Source organism: Mauremys reevesii, linkage group 2 (assembly GCF_016161935.1).
Source record: "Mauremys reevesii isolate NIE-2019 linkage group 2, ASM1616193v1, whole genome shotgun sequence".
NCBI lineage: Eukaryota > Metazoa > Chordata > Testudines > Geoemydidae > Mauremys > Mauremys reevesii.
The window spans coordinates 15,242,698-15,258,670 of NC_052624.1; the positions used below are offsets into that span (position 1 = coordinate 15,242,698).

General features: G+C 44.0%; 2 long non-coding RNA genes across 2 annotated transcripts in view; both read right to left on the reverse strand.

The window, feature by feature from the left end:
• Positions 1–669: 669 nt before the first annotated feature.
• LOC120396645 lies at positions 670–8,439 on the reverse strand. Its single transcript, XR_005593271.1, has 5 exons — positions 8,309–8,439; positions 7,351–7,519; positions 4,278–4,496; positions 3,540–3,616; positions 670–2,391 (listed from the first exon to the last, which is right to left on the reverse strand). It is a non-coding gene; the product is annotated as an uncharacterized LOC120396645 (long non-coding RNA).
• Positions 8,440–9,403: 964 nt separating this feature from the next.
• LOC120396648 overlaps positions 9,404–15,973 on the reverse strand; it is a 71,231-nt gene continuing 64,661 nt past the window's right edge. Inside the window, exons 2-3 of the long non-coding RNA XR_005593275.1 lie at positions 14,330–14,542; positions 9,404–9,620 (exon numbers count right to left, since the gene is read on the reverse strand). This is a non-coding gene — a long non-coding RNA (uncharacterized LOC120396648). The remainder of the gene's footprint in view (positions 9,621–14,329; positions 14,543–15,973) is intronic.

Below are 15,973 nucleotides of genomic sequence, written 5' to 3' on the forward strand. Positions count from 1 at the left end.
GAGCGATGCTAATTTACACCAGCTGAGCAATTGGCCCATAATGAATATTACCAGAAGTAAACTTAAAACAATCTATTCAAAGCCCAGACCTATGAGGTGGCATGGGCTTTCAGCTCACTGGTGCATACAAGTATTGGACCAAAGGTTGATCGTGACCTTGATGTCACCGGCCAAAAGATGGCAGCATGCCGACAGGATGCCATCTCAGCAATCATTATCCACCTGTGGCTCTTTGGATCAGAAGTATAAGAAACTCCCAGCTGGGGACCAGCATGCTGAGCAGACAATATGAACTGGCAGGTGACTGCTGGGCAGGGACACTCTCTGCAAGTGAAGAGTGGAAAGATAGCAAGACTGACCACCTGAGGGAGTTTGCTGGGGGATTTTGGGAAGGCACTGGAGAACAAGCTTGTTGCAGTGATTGTATCATGGCACTGAACTACAGCCACACTGGAGCTCTCCTGAGTGAGCGACAATCATTTCAGCATGATTCAAGATCTACCTCAACTTCTATTATGATCAACATACACTGGAGGGAATTTTGTGTTTCTACCACCTCCTGGGTGTCCCAGACCAAGATAGAGACTTCAGTGCACAAAGCAGAGGACACACTACAGGTTACAATCAAAATGGCATTCACCAAACAGAATGGAGTTTGCAGATCGATACCTGGTATATTATACCTCAGTCAATTATTACAGTTCTACATTATGAAGCATTATGCTGCATATACTATTTACCTTTGATGCTAGAACATGCTGGAAAGCGGACATGATTCTTCTGCTATTTTGAAATTATTCTTGTCTTTGTGCCATCTTGTAACACTGTTCTTATGCAGTATTTGACACCACCCAAACCACCTTTTTGCTGCACTTTACCTCCCTTTTGGTGTTCACGTGGTAGATCCTGCACTTTTAATTTCACGTGCAAATAATGCAATTGGAGTCTAATCATCCCTCTCTTGAATTTTATTCTTATTCATTTTAGCCTATCTGGCATAGTGGAAGAGGACAGCTTCCGACTGACACCACAGAGAGAGTGACGGAAGATGGTGTGTATATGTGAGTACAAGAGAGTGAAGCTGGGTCACAGATTTTAAAGCCAGAAGGGATCATTGTAATTTTCCCCAGAAGTGGGTAAGCTCTTTTGAATAGCTGACCACAGGGTATGCCTACACTGCAATCGGAAGGTGTGACTGCAGCTTGAGTTGACATATCTGAGCTACCTTTGTACTAGCTAGATCAAAGCTAGCTCCAGTAACAACAGTTGTGTTGCCACAGCAGCAGGAGCCAGCCGCTCAACTATATACCCTGGGTCTGTACTGCAGGAGGCTAGCCCATGCTGCCGTGGCTACTCAAACTAGCTCCTGTAAACACACACTGGCTAGCTTTGAGTGCAGGTATGTCTAAAGGAGCTTCAATTGCACCTCCCATGTGCAATACAGACATATGTTAAGTGACTTTCCCAAGGTCACATAGAAAGTCTGTGGCAGAGCTGGAATTTGAACCCTGATCCCCCATGTCCTAGTCCAGTGATTTAACCACAGGGCCTTAGGTCAATTCAAAATGTAATGCTGGGGTTCTCTTTTATCTTACCTCATGTATTCTATTGTGGGATCATTTTCTTTTTCCATTTTTCACATTGATCTCATTGATCAGTGTCACTACTAATGACTGTCCTAGTGCAGACAAATTAAAAGGGGTTGAAGAGATCAGAGAGAGAGAGAGCCTAAGTGCTTGTGCAGTCTCTGCTTGTGAGTACCAGTCTGATTCTCCCACCTTAGCATACAAATAACTCCCCTTGACTTCAGTGACTTCAAAGGAAGCAGGAACATGTTCTCTGTGCATAGAAGCTGCGTGTATCTTTCCCTTAAAAACAATCCTCAATCATTGCCAATGACACAGAGTTACATCTTCCCCTCTACTGAATCTAGGGGAGAGTCATCAGAAGCTTGAGATTCCAACATACATAGCAATTCCATATTGAACCAGTTCATGGCTGGCTGAGTCCATGTTGCCTTCTTCTGCTTGTCAGATAAGATACCACATGGTCAGCTTAAATTAATTTGCCTTACCATGGTACCTGTTGCAAAGCCAATGCATTGCAATGGAAGATATAGTCCCCTTGGCTGCCACAGGTACCCACTACCATGGGAAAACAATTCTTTTAAGCAGTCTCCCTCTCCTCTTCAACTTGTCTCGCAGATCTCTGCACTGCCTCTTCCACACCTTTTCTAAGAATTCAGTCTTGCCTTCTTGTAAGAATATAATTGAGTAGATGGTGTCTTTTTGAGCAAGTTCAGTGGTGCAGGAAAGGACAGTTTATGTTTTAAAGAGTGTGGTTGGCTGGCTGGCACCCCCTTTCTAACGTGTTACACACACAAGAGAAGCACTAAAATGAAAGCACCAAGAAAAAAAATGAGCAATTTAAAAAATAAAAAATGATGCTTCCCTTCTTGCAGGGAAAGCAGAATTCCAGAACTGCACTCTGAACAACCACCTACAGTCCATCAATTTTGACAGGCTTCTCAAGTAACTTTTGCAAAAAATGTACTTGGGCCCTGTACAGATATTGCATTGAATTTTCTAAGCTAAAGTCCTGTCAGGAGAACCTAGGACTTAATTTATCGTATATGTTTACCAGCTGTCTTTGGGAGTATCCATAATGATTCTCTTTTTATCTGGCAACAATAGAGGACAAAGGTGCAGTGATGCAAAGAAAGATACATTAGCTGTCAGAACACAGGTAACATATCTTGCTAACATACTCCATTCTATTTTCCTCCCATTGGCTTGGAGCAGTGTTTTCCCTTTAAAAGCATCCTATCATCTCTGACAGAAGCATTAAACACGAAAGGCATCAATACCTTGGGAAAGTGCTACCTGCTAGGGAGCTAGATAAAACTTTGTCATTCAAAAGGTTTTATTTTTCCTATTAGGTCCTTTTTCTTGGAAAGCATCAACCATTTACTTTAAACTTTATCTATGGTTTTTTTCAGTGAACACATCTGTCCTGACAGTGCTGAAAGGCATGGGCCATGCAACTGCCATGGGTCTTGCTGAAGGCAGGCTATTGGAGGGGTTTGGATCTAGGTAGCTCTTCTAGACACCTTTGCCAGTGCTGGTAGAGGACGATCAATCTGGTTTAGATGAAATAAGGACCAACATGAACCTTCATCGCAAAGCACTAATGGAATCCAAATCTTTTCTGGGATTTAGGAAAGAGCATGGCTAATTATTATTATTTTATTTTAAACAGTTCTCTGCACAACTTGGTTTTGGTCAGAACCAGAACTATGAATTCTTATGGGAGAGGCTATTCTTGAGTTTTTTTCCAACATCAGACAATCTTATGAGAGAGCCTGTTCTCCAAACCAACCTCAAGGTTCGGAGAAGAACAACACAGCATCCATCAATCCATGTTGCTTAAAACATTAGCTGTCAGAACATGAATATTGCTTAATTCCCAAGAAGGCTAATAGGAATATTATAACAAGCCAGCCCTAGAATCAGAACTACAGCCAAGCTTGTGGTACCTACCTAGGGTTTGAACTTGCAAGACTGGTAAATGCTCTTGACTCCCATTGAAGTCAGTAGGAGTCAAAGGTACACAGCACCTGGAAAAATCATGCATTTAGTGAATCAGATCTACAACAAGGCAGGTAAGCAAAGTAGTAGCTAATCTACCTGTAGCTGTACCTATATGCTGATAGAAGGAAAATTAGAATCATTTCAGTCCTTTCTACACAGGACCTATGTGAGGGGTGAAATAAAGAGAAGAGAGGCAGAACAAAGATGAGAAGAGTAAAGACATGAGAAAAGTTGAGATTTCTAAGGGAAGGCCATGAAATCTACTGTACTATTGTTGCCTTAGGGCTCTGGTCAGCAAAACTGCACAGCGTCTACTCTATGCAGGCTCCAAAGCTAATTAGCTGCTGCTAATTTGGATCCAACCTCTAAGCACAGGACCAGACTGGGATCCAGGGCCAGATTGGGATTCAGCGATTTCTAATCCAGGGATTAGAAAAACACTCCAGAGCAGAACGAGATATTCCGGATTGCGTTTAACTCTAATATCCACCTTTCCTTCAGTTTTGCTTTCAATGTGGGGGTTTAAACAGGCCCAAAAGCTCAACACAAAAGAAACTCAGATGATTCTGGCAAGTTTCATGGTGAAGATGTGAAAGAAAAAATATTCAAGTTTCAATGCAAAGCCATAAACGAGCCCAGGGCTGGTTAAAAGCTTTACAGTCCCTCACCAATGGACTTTCAACTCACCTGAGCTGCAAATGTCAAGTATGCAATGATATTAGAAATCAGCCAAGTTTCTTCTGGTTTCAGGTTCCACCACAAACATTTCCATAGCTCTAATTTCTGTTTCGGATTCAAGGGGGTGATAGAGAGATGCCCTCTTTAAATGACTCAATCTCATTTAGAAGCTACATCAACTTCTCCATTCTATTATCTAGATGATTGTACTGATTCCTAGGAGCATATCTGAAATGAAACCGGCAGGAAATTACTTGTGTGGAATATAATAAAGAACCTAGGAAGAAGAGGAGCAATGTACTAGGGGAACCAGGGAAAATGGAAAGAAGAATCTCAGACCCAAGCATGATCATCATAATCAATTTGTGGATGGACACAAATAAGAAACCCAAGGATATTTTATATTAATCATTGGGTGGGGGGAGGGAATTGTGAACCTCTGGCTTCCACTGGTGAGCAGTCACTCATACAAGTAGTCCCAGTGAAGTCAATGAGTCTACAGAAAGCAAAGCAATTTGCTTAAGGTCCCACAGCAGAGCCAGGTCTCTTAGCTCCGGGATACACTGGGGGGAGGTGTGTGGAAGGGAGGAAGATCGATCTAAGTTATGCAACTTCAGCTACGTGAATAATGTAGCGGTGTCTTCACCGTGGTGAGTTGACTGCTGACGCTCCCCCATTGACTCTGCTTGCACCTCTCGCGGCGCTGGAGTACAAGAGTCGACAAGAGAGGGCTCGGGGTTGATTTATCGCGTCTAGACTAGACGCGATAAATCAATCCCCGCTGGATCTATCGCTGCCAGCCGATCCGGCGGGTAGTGTAGGCATACCCTTAGTCCTATGAGCTAGTTAGTGGACATTTGCTAAACACTCACACATATACCCATTACCATTGTCCTCATGAGCAGGTGTGGAAAGACAGTTCAACTATTTCCTGGGTTAGGAATTTGCTTAGAGAGAAGCATATTCATTACAGAAGTAGCATGCCAACCACACCTTATCTTATAACATGCCACCCTTAGGGGACCAGATCTGCACAGAGCAGACGACATGGCCCGGCTCTTACGCTGTTGTAAGGTTTCCTTAGAACTTCCGTTAACCTCATTCAACCCATTGTATTATTGAAATCCCTGAGGCCTTGTCTACATTAGACATTTGCTAAAAATATTCTGATCATCGCTACCATAACTTCAGCTTCTTCAGCGTTAGCCATGTGGGGAGTCTTAGGCCTGGTCTACACCTGCAATATTGTTCAGGGCTGTGAAGAGTTTCACACCCTGCATGACGTAGTTAGGTTAACCCCCACTGTAGACATAGCTAGGTTGATGGAAGAATTCTTCCAACCACCTAGCTACTGCTCTTGGGGGGTTGGATTTATTCCAGTGACAGAAAAAACCCTTCCGCCAATGTAGCAAGTGTTTACACTACAGTGTGTCAACCGCATAGCTGCAGCACTGTAGCTGTGCCATTGTAGTGCTAGTCGCATAGACATACCTTTATAGGATATACAGGTGAAGCTGCCATGAACATGGAGTGATTCTAACTGAGAGAGTGCTTGAAAATGCCAGTGGCAGCTGGCAGCCCATCTATGCTTGGGCTTCTGGTGCTGCTAACTATGATGGAGTTCAGCTGGTGTCAGTGAAGTTAGAGAATTTCCTAATGTTGGTAGGGCCTCTAGTTCATAGATTTTTAAGACCAAAAGGGATCATTATGTTCATCCACTTTGACTTACTGCATTACACAGCTCATATAATTTCACACAGTGAAATCAAATTCTACATCAAACTCAACAACTTCTGATTGATCTAGAGCACATCTTTTAGAAAGACACCCAAATCTTGAGGTAAAGATGGCAGTGGTAAATTACCAGCACCGCTAAAAGTAATGCAGCTCTAACTGACTGATTTCACCTTAAATGTATTATTAAGAAGATAAGAGTTCTAGTGTGTCCACTTTCACAAACAGGGCTTCCCAAATAAGGTGCCTGGTTTTTTCCTTCATAACTAAGATGCATAATTTTATCAGTGAAGCCATTTTCTCTCTATCAACAGGAAAAAATGATGTACCAGCTAAACTAATATCACTAACTGAAATGACAGGTTAAGTATAAGTGTGTATGATTGCAGAGTGCAGGATGGTGAAGCATACATCAACCCCTTTCAAATGTGACTGTTTAATATTACTGTCATTCTTTTCGAAAAGTCTTTCTCACAATGAAAATGACAAGCCAGTGATACGCACTTTGGGAGCTAAATTCCACTCTCAGTTACACTGCTTTAAAGTGACTTTAATGGAGTTACTACAGATTTATGTTGGTGTAACTGAGAGCTGAATTAGGAGCTTTATGTATTACAATATACTGCTACTTCACTGGTTTATATTCCTGAAATTTTTCAGAATCAAGTGAGTGCCTTGCATCTTCAAATCAGTGTGAATGTCTTCCTCCTAATCCTGTGCAAAGAATGAAGATTAATTAAACCCATGTTTGATTTATAAATGTTATCCCTTCTGAGGAGCAGAGCACAACCCTCAAGCTACAAGGCAGTACTATATTTATTTTTCCTCCCCCATGGGACACTCCTTGCATGCAATAATTTATGGTATAAACAATATTTTAGGGAAGGGACTGTTATGGCTTGTTGAGCAACTCTGGTGAAAACTGTTCTCAAACAAGACCAGCTTTTAAAGAGCTTGTGAAGAAGAGCAAACTAAATGAAACAAGCATCCTCCAAGGGAGGTGTAGTAATTTGTCCTTTAGTGAGTAAGCCATAAACCAAAGACATATCACAATGACATCAGATGTAAAAAACCATGGGATTAAAGAGGGTAGAATTTCTTATTCAGAGATCCAAATTCCGACAGTAGTTACATGGATGTAAATCTTGAGTAATTCCACTTGAATCATTGCAATGCCTCTGGATTTACAGTAGGGTAAATGAGAACAAAATCTGACCCTTAAGATTGTATTTAACTGCTTTCCCTGCCCTCTGGAGAAGTCATCATAGGCCAGGTCCTAATCTGGTGTAGGATCTGGCCCCACCTCTCCGTTATTGGTACCCTATGTGGATATAAATGGTTATGGTACCTGCTGTACTCCACTTTCTTCAAGGGCTTCTTTGAGATTGTGGCCATCTTCCAGCTCTGCTTCCATCACACTGCCAACAGTAGGTGTTGCTGCATGAAGTTAGGTGTGGGTAAACGCAGGCAGGGACAATGTGGAACAGCTGAAATCTCTCTCTCAAACACACACCTCCCTGTGAAAAATTTAAATTTACTAAATGCCACAAAAATGGTAGTTGGACCGCAAAAAACATACCAAAATTCACCCATTTTCTCAGTGAAAACAATTCCACTCAAAATGGGCCTGTTTCAACACAAAAAATTCACAAAATCAGGACTGGCTTTGAATTCACAAAGAAATGGTCTGACAGGGTGGTCTAGGCCCTGAGGCCCCCCACCAGAGGCCTTGTGGCCCTGCCACACCCCACCCCAGAAAAGGGCAGTAGAGAGTGTGATGGGTTCCCCCCGGGGTGCCACCTGGAGCTGGGGTACCGCTGAGCCCTCTGAGCCACCAGCCTGGGCTCCCTCTCACACTGTACTGCTGTGACAAGCAGCAAAGCCCTCCAGCCTGCACTTTCACCAGCATTCACACAGGTAGGGACACACCCAGCTGCAGTCACATGCAGGCTCTCTAACCACCAGCCTCCCAGACTAGGACCCCAGAGCAGTACTGTCCTGCCCTGGTCAAATCTGGCCAGTATATGAGTTTAATTCCTGGTCCGCCTCCCCATCAATGTGAAGGGGACCATGCACACTTGTGGTAACCAAGCTGAGATTTGCCCCAGGCACCTTAGTCAAAGGCACACTGGTTTGGATTAAAACATAAAATAAGTTTATTAATATCAACCCTTGATATTAGGGTTGATATTAAGTGATGATAAGTGATAGCAAACAGATCAAAGCAGATTACCTAGTAAATAAACAAAACCGCAGACTGAACTTAACACACTAGATAGGTAGGAAATGAATTAGCAAATTCTCACCCTGAGTGATAAACAGGCTGGCAGATTCTTAAGGCACAAGCTACCTTTGCTTTGCAGCTTGGGTTTCCCGAGTTTTCATACACAGGCTAGAAATACCTTTAGCCTGGGACTATCACTTCCCCCTGTTCAGCCTTCAGGTGTTTCCAGGTGTGTTATTGTGGGGATAATGAGGTACCATCATGATGTCATTTCCCCCTTTTATACCTTCTTCCCACTTGCTGGAAAGCTCTTTTGCTGTGACCTGGATCAAACAGTTCCCATTGCGTAGTGCCAGCTCTGAGAGGTTTCTATTATACAAAGTTCCTGGGGTAAGCCTTGTGCTTGTGTGCATTTCCTCAATAAGCCATTAACATTCTTTGGCCTTTTTACTGTTGTAACTGAAAGGCGGCTTGTGGGTGTTTTCACCCTCACATGTTTCAGTAACACATACACAGCCAAACTTCATAACTTCACATAGAACGATAGCACATACAATCCAATGAGATATTAATGTCTAGCAGATCAAGACTTTTAGAATGATGTCTCACAAGGCGCATACTTTGTGCGAAACATATCCTAATGATAGGATCACAGAAACCTTGTGAGCAGCACAGTGTGGGCTCAGGAGGTTTGCTTTGTACCAGACCATGTCAAAAGTTCTGAAACCTCAGCAAACAATCTGGGTTAGACTGTGTGTTTATAAGCAACTCTAAGTGGGTTGTTGTTGTGTTGGATCTGTGCTATAGTTTAAGCTTGTTTCCCATCTCCTGTCTTCATCTTGCATCCACTCCCAAATGCAAGCATTGGCCTTGGGAAAAAAACATGGCTGTGATGTGTATGAATATGTAACCTGCTTGTAAAATATCACTGCATCGCCGTCTATGGCTGGTCCATAGAAGACAGCTGTCTGCTACTGCTCCCAGCAAATCTAGTTAGTCCTTCAGCTCAAGTGGTAGAGGTCTGTTGTTTGGCACTGCCGGGCCCAGGGTCAAGTCCTGCTAACAGACAATCAGATTACTACTGATATTCTTGCAAGCCTATGGGGAGAATTCTTTTCTGAGGTCTCAGGTGTTTCATGTACCACATGCTGGATAATAACAGGAGAGGACTCCAACCTTGAAAAACTAAACTGCTCTTTATTAAGAGAACTATTTACAAAGGTGCTGCAACTACAGCTAGGATTCAAGCCTTGTGCACACAGACTGGCTTCCTGGTGCCTTCTCTTAACCCTTCCCTCTTGCAGCCTCTGCTTCTCCCTCAAAGTCTCACACAGGTTGTTACATCAGGCATGCGAAAGAAGAGTCAGCTGGAGACCTTGGAGCTCCGTTGTTTACTGGGTAAAATGATAAATATTCTGTTTGCTTTTAAAAAGTAATACCTTTTCTTTTCTTTTCCCGCCTTTCTCTGATAAACTTCTCCCCTAATATAGCTCACTAGGAGTTTGTACTGTGCATTCCCTGACTGGTCCATTGACTCCTCAGGGTAATACATATGTTAAATATTGGTCTTGTTCTTAGAGCCAGGATAACATCCACTGTACACACTTCCTGTTTCCTGCTTCCCAGGGCTGGGGCTACTGCCTTTGACGTACCACCAATTAATTATACCAGATCCACTTGCTATTAAACAGATGTAAGCAGGGAATGAATCCTTCCCTGACAGCTATCTGGGAGGGGGAAGAGACTTTGGGTGTGTTTATGTAAATATAGTTTGCTGTTGCTCTACTTATATATCCAGCAAATAAAGCAGTGTTTTGCTCAAAGTAATCAACTTTGTCTGGCATTGGGTTACAAATCACTTCAATACTGAATGCAGGGGTAGTGAAACACTGTTACCAAAATGTTGTAATTATTGTAGGAATACAGGGAAGCAGGACTGTGCTTAACCTGTCCCAGATGAAGGGAGTCACCTTCAGCTGAAAGGTCCTTGTTAAGCCAGGGGCTCAAACGCCAGAGCCCTGTGACAGTAAGAGAGGTGGGGACAGATGTCCTAGGAGTCCCCAGACTGGTTTGACCTGTTCCTCCCCACTGTTCAAAGGAAGAGCTAAATAGGCTTTATTAGGAGCCTCTTTTGTTATTTTAAATACTCAACCAGAGCTGAAATCAGTTGTGGGGGGACTATTTCTGCCCATACTGCTAAGAGCTAAAAGTCACTAAGAGACTGATGTACAGAGGTCACAGCAGAGAGGTAGCTGGCAGCAGAACATGACTGACAGTTGACTGGCAATGGAGGGGTGGAGAGCAGCCAGAAGGGCGGCTGTTGGAGAGGGGCGGCAGATGAGTGCCCGAGCAGCAGAGCAAGTAAGATGCCTCTTTACCTCCTCCCAAGGTGGGAGGTGAACTCTGCAGCTGCACCTCTGAACTCTGGATCTGCACTGACCAAGGACAGCAACTGTGAGTGGGGTGCAGAGAAGGGACTGGCACGCTAAAGGGACTTTTAGGTTGCTGGACTTTAGAACCTGAGGGGAAAAGGACACTGCCCAACTTACTTGGGGGTGGGTCTTTTGCTCATAGTTTAGGTTTATGAACCCTGTTTGTGATGTTTTCCCAAATTAATGCCAAGTTACTTCCCTCCTTTTATTAAAAGTTTCTTTTCTACACTCAGACTCTGTGCTTGCGAGTGGGGAAATATTGCCTCTCACAGGTGCCCCAGGGTGGTGTCTAATTTTCCCAGGTTACTGGGTGGGAGGTCAAGCCAGTTCTGTGTTGTATCGATGGAAAGGAACACCTAGATATTGAATCCACCTCTGGTTGCTGCTGGCTTCGCCTGGCAGAAGGGTTACACAAATGGTGCCAAAAACCTTGGTCAGTACTACACAGACCTACAAACCCAAGCTCCTAATGCAAACCAGCTGTCAGCACCTGGAAGAATAGTGGTTACAGAATGGAAGAATCGCTGGGACCACTGCATGAGGAGCAATAACTAGACATATCCTTTGATTTGTGAGCTTCACATAGCCACTTGCTGGCTGACTGATCCAAAGGGGGAAAAATAAAGCTCCCACTAAGGCAGTGCATGTGAGACCAGAACTATCAGGGAGCTTGGGCTGAGATTGTCAAATCAGCTCCATGGAGTTCAGGGCCCAACTCCCATTGACTTCAATGGGCACCTAACTCCCTTAGGGCTAGTCTACACTTACCAGCCGGGTCGACGCGGTGAGTTCGACTTCTCGGAGTTCGAACTATCACGTCTAATCTGGACGCGATAGTTCGAACTCCGGAAGCGCCGCGGTCGACTCCGGTACTCCACCACTGCAAACGGCGGTGGCGGAGTCGACCTTGGAGCCGCGGACTTCGATTCCGCGGCGTCTGGACGGGTGAGTAGTTCAAACTAGGGTACTTCGAATTCAGCTACGCTATTCACGTAGCTGAATTTGCGTACCCTAGTTCGACCCCGCTTCTTAGTGTGGACCAGCCCTAAGATCTCTTTGAAAATCCTAACCAAACTATTCATGTGGCTATAGAGCTGCTGTGGGGTTGGGGGTGGGGAAGTCATTAATATATAAGATTTTACTCACTTGCTATGGAACCCCCTACCCCATAGCCATGAATAATCCATTCTGCATAGTTTCCATGGCCTAACACAGTGTGAAAAGCTGGACAAGTCTTTGCAAATGAATTAAGCCCCAGAGTAATTACATATTCCTGCAAATTAGTTGGTACTATAATTGCACTTAGTATTTACCATGTGACCTAAGCCAAAAATAATCATGTATTTACTTTTTATTTATATTGTAACTTGCCATATACTATAATTATACTGCCACTCCATGGCACTTAACGCATCACTGAATGTTCCACAATTATCACATTAGTAAATAGTGCTTAGTGGGGAGATTTGTGGTCTGTAATTTTAGAGCCCTACCTGTTAAAGGTTTAGCATAGCTCTGTCAAAAATACTGCATCTTGACAAATGCATTTTGCATAAACAGCACCAGATTCTAGGAGAGCCAAAAATGAACGTTTATAAATTTCAAAATGCATCCAAACATATAGCTGGATTCTTAAGGATCTGATGTTGAAGTCAAGCCAGTAATCATGCTAACAAAATTCTCTAAAGTTTTCAAGACCAAATAAATGGAGATTATTCACCTGTAACTGGAGGTTCTTTGAGCTTTGAGGTCCTTATCTGTATTCCACATGTGGGTACACAGCTGTGCCATGTGCATGAATCAGGAGATTTTTAGTAAGCAGTGTCCATTGGTCTGCAGGTGTGCGGTTGTTCTCCTTGTGCTCTGAACCAAGGTTATAAGGGGCTCTGCAGCAGAGGGGCTGAAGGACCAGTAGTGGAATACAAATAGGGACCATGTCGCTCAAAGAGCCTCCCGTTACAGGTAAGTGAAAAATGGTCACCTATCTTTCCGTAACTGTTGTTCTTTGGGGAGTGTTGCACATGAATATTCCACTGTAAGTGTGGTGCACGCACCTCATGCACAGCTGACAGACACATTTCTCTCTCAGAGGTACCCTCTTTTGCCACACATTCCTCTCAGTAACTTCATACTGGAAGATTCTAATAGAGAGGGGAAGGACATGTGCAACACATCTCGAAGAACAACTGTTATAGGCAACCGTTTTTTCTTCTTCAAGCGCTTGCACGTGGCCAGTCCACTATAGGTGATTCACAAGCAGACAAACATGGAGGTGGGCTCAGAGTCTACTGGAACATTATGATTATAGGACAAACCATCCAAAACATCCATAGTCCTGGACTGATGGGGAAATAGCATAATGAGAATAAAAAATGTGGACTGATGATCAAGTTGCTGCTTTACAAATGTCTATGATAGGTACTTGCACCAAGAAAACTGCTCTAGTGTGTGCCAATACTCTAGCTGGTGGGGTTATATTAGCCAGTTGGTAGAATAAATGAATAAACGAAGAGATCCAGGATGAGATTCCCTGAGTGGAAACTGGTCAGCCCTTAGCTCTGTCCACAACCACAATGAACTGTGTGGAGGACCTTACTCCAGGTAGAAAGCTAAAGCCCTTATCACATCCAATGAATGAAGTCTCACGTTATCTCTGTGTGCGTGAGGTTTTGTGAAGAATGTTGGCAAACAGATTGCCTGGTTAACATGAAAATTAGAGACTACCTTGGTGAGAAACTTTGGGTGAGGGCAGAGATAAACTTTATCCTTATGGAAAACTGTAGAGGGACGCTCAGACACCAGGGGTCTCAACTCACCCACCCTTCTGGCTGAGGTAAAGGCCACTAAAAATCCTACCTTCACAGAGGGATGAAGCAGAGAGCAAGTTGTAAGGAGTTCAAATGGTGGGCCCATCAACTTTACTAGGACCAAATTCAGATCCCAAGGAGGGATAGGATCTTGCACATGCGGGTACAATATGACCCAGCCCTTCTGGTGATGATGGGATTGGAGAAAAGAGATCTACTATCCACCGAGACATGGAAGGCTGAGATAGTTTTATAAGAGTACACCTGGAAGCTAATAGCCAAACTCTGATGTTTTCGGCATAGAAGATTGTGCAGTATGAGGTGCAGGGGTGCATGCTCCAGCGATACACTTTTCTGCTGGGACCAAACGGAGAAGTGCTTCCCCTTAGCGAGGTACGTGCCCCTCATTAAGGGTTTTCTACTATTCATCCGAAGAAGTGGGTATTCACCCACGAAAGCTCATGCTGCAAAACGTCTGTTAGTCTATAAGGTGCCACAGGATTCTTTGCTGCTTCTACAGAACCAGACTAACACGGCTACCCCTCTGATACTACTATTCAGAAGCACTTTCTGAACATCCTTACAACAGGATCTTTCCAAATGCATTAACCATTGAGCATGCACGCTGTCACCTGAAGGGTCACAAGCTGGCATACAGCAGGTGGCTGTGGTCCAGAGAAATCACATCTGGATCCAGCAGAAAAAAAGGAAGTTTGATTGACAAAGTCAATAGAGTCACGTCCCAGTGTTGTCAAGGCCATGCTGATGCTATAAGGATGAGACAAGCATGGCTTTGTTTGACTCTGAACAAGACCCTGGGCAGCAAGGGAATCTGAGGGAAGGCGTACAGTGGGGGGTCCTTACAGGGAAGCAGAAAAGTATCCGTAAGTGAGCCCGGGCTGAAACTTTCCTTGGAGCAAAACTGATGGCATTTTCTGTTGGGTTTTGTTGCAAACAGGTCCATTTGGGGAGTCCCCCAGAGCTGGAAAATGGATCTGGCCGCATCTGGGTGTAATGACCACACGTGGTGATCAGAGACGGTCCTGCTCAGTCGATCCTCCAACATGTTCTGTTTCCCTGGAAGATAAGCAGCCTTAAATTGTATTAAATTGGTTATACACAAGTCCTAGAAGTTAATTGCCTCTTGGCATAGCTGGGTAGACTGCACCCCCTCCCTTTCTGTTTATGTAAAACATAATCGCAGAGTTGTCTGTTAGAATTAAAAAAATCTTTCCTACTATATGCAGGAACTGTACAAGCTAATCAAACAGCTCTTAACTCCCTGATATTTCTATAAGTCATTAGATTCTGAGACAACCAGACATCTTGAGTCAGCAGGTACCCCATATGAGGCCCCCAACCCAGGGATGGTGCATCTGTGACTACAGTGAGGGTTGGTAGTGGAAGGATTAACAGGACCCACACACAGACTTTCAGAGGGTCCATCTACCAATCCAGAGATGACAAAACTGGCATTGGCACTCGAACCAACTTGGGGCATATGCTGCTTCTAGCCATCCCCACAGCTTTCTGTGATGCAGCCTGGCATGTTGAACTACACAGGTACATGTTGCCATGTATCCAGGGGACTAAGGCAGCAGCGTGCTGTGAAGAGAGGATATGCTTTCAGTCACGGCACCAGGCCCAGTTGGGTTTCGAACCTGGATTGTGGGAGCAGGGCCTTGGCCTTTGTGAAGTCTCAGACTGCTCCAATAAATGCTATTCTTAATACCAGTTTTAGAAATGATTTGTCCCAATTTACTAGAAGCCCCAGTGCATTCAATGTGGACAGGACAGTGAATACACTAGATAACACTGGAGCCTCATACTTACCTCTGATCAACCAGTCATCCAGACATGGGAAAAAAGATTCCCAATTTTTGTAAATGTGCCACCACCACTGCCATATGCTTTGTGAACATGCAAGGAGCAGCTGAGAGACTAAATGGAAGTACTGTGAACTGATCATGGGGACCCATTTGCCACAAATCTGAGAAACTTTTGATGGTTGTGGTGTTTCCCTGTTCCAGGGAGGGAATGATTGAAGCTATGGCAACCATGTAGAATTTTATTTTCTTTAGGAATTCGTTCAACTCTCTGAGACCTTTTGCTTTGGGAATAAGGATATAGCAAGAATAGAAGCCTTTCCCCTGAGGCGCAATGGGATTTCCTTTGTGGCTCCAGCCTGAAGAAGTGACTGGATCGCCTAGTAAAGGACAATCCTGTGAGAGTGATCCCTGAAGAGGGACGGGGCAAGAGGGTGAAAAGCAGGGGTAAAAATGAACTGGAGTCCATATCCCAGTTCCACCATGCTTAAGACCCATCAATCTGATGTTACTTGGACCCAGGCACTTAGGAAACAGGATAAATTATTTGTAAACAAAAGGTGGGAAACAGGTGGAACTACAGTAACTGGAATATTGCCCTTGACCAACTCATCAAAATGCCTTTTTGGATGAGGCGGCTGGACAGGATGAGTCCACTGATGCTGAAAAAGAGGGTAGCGGA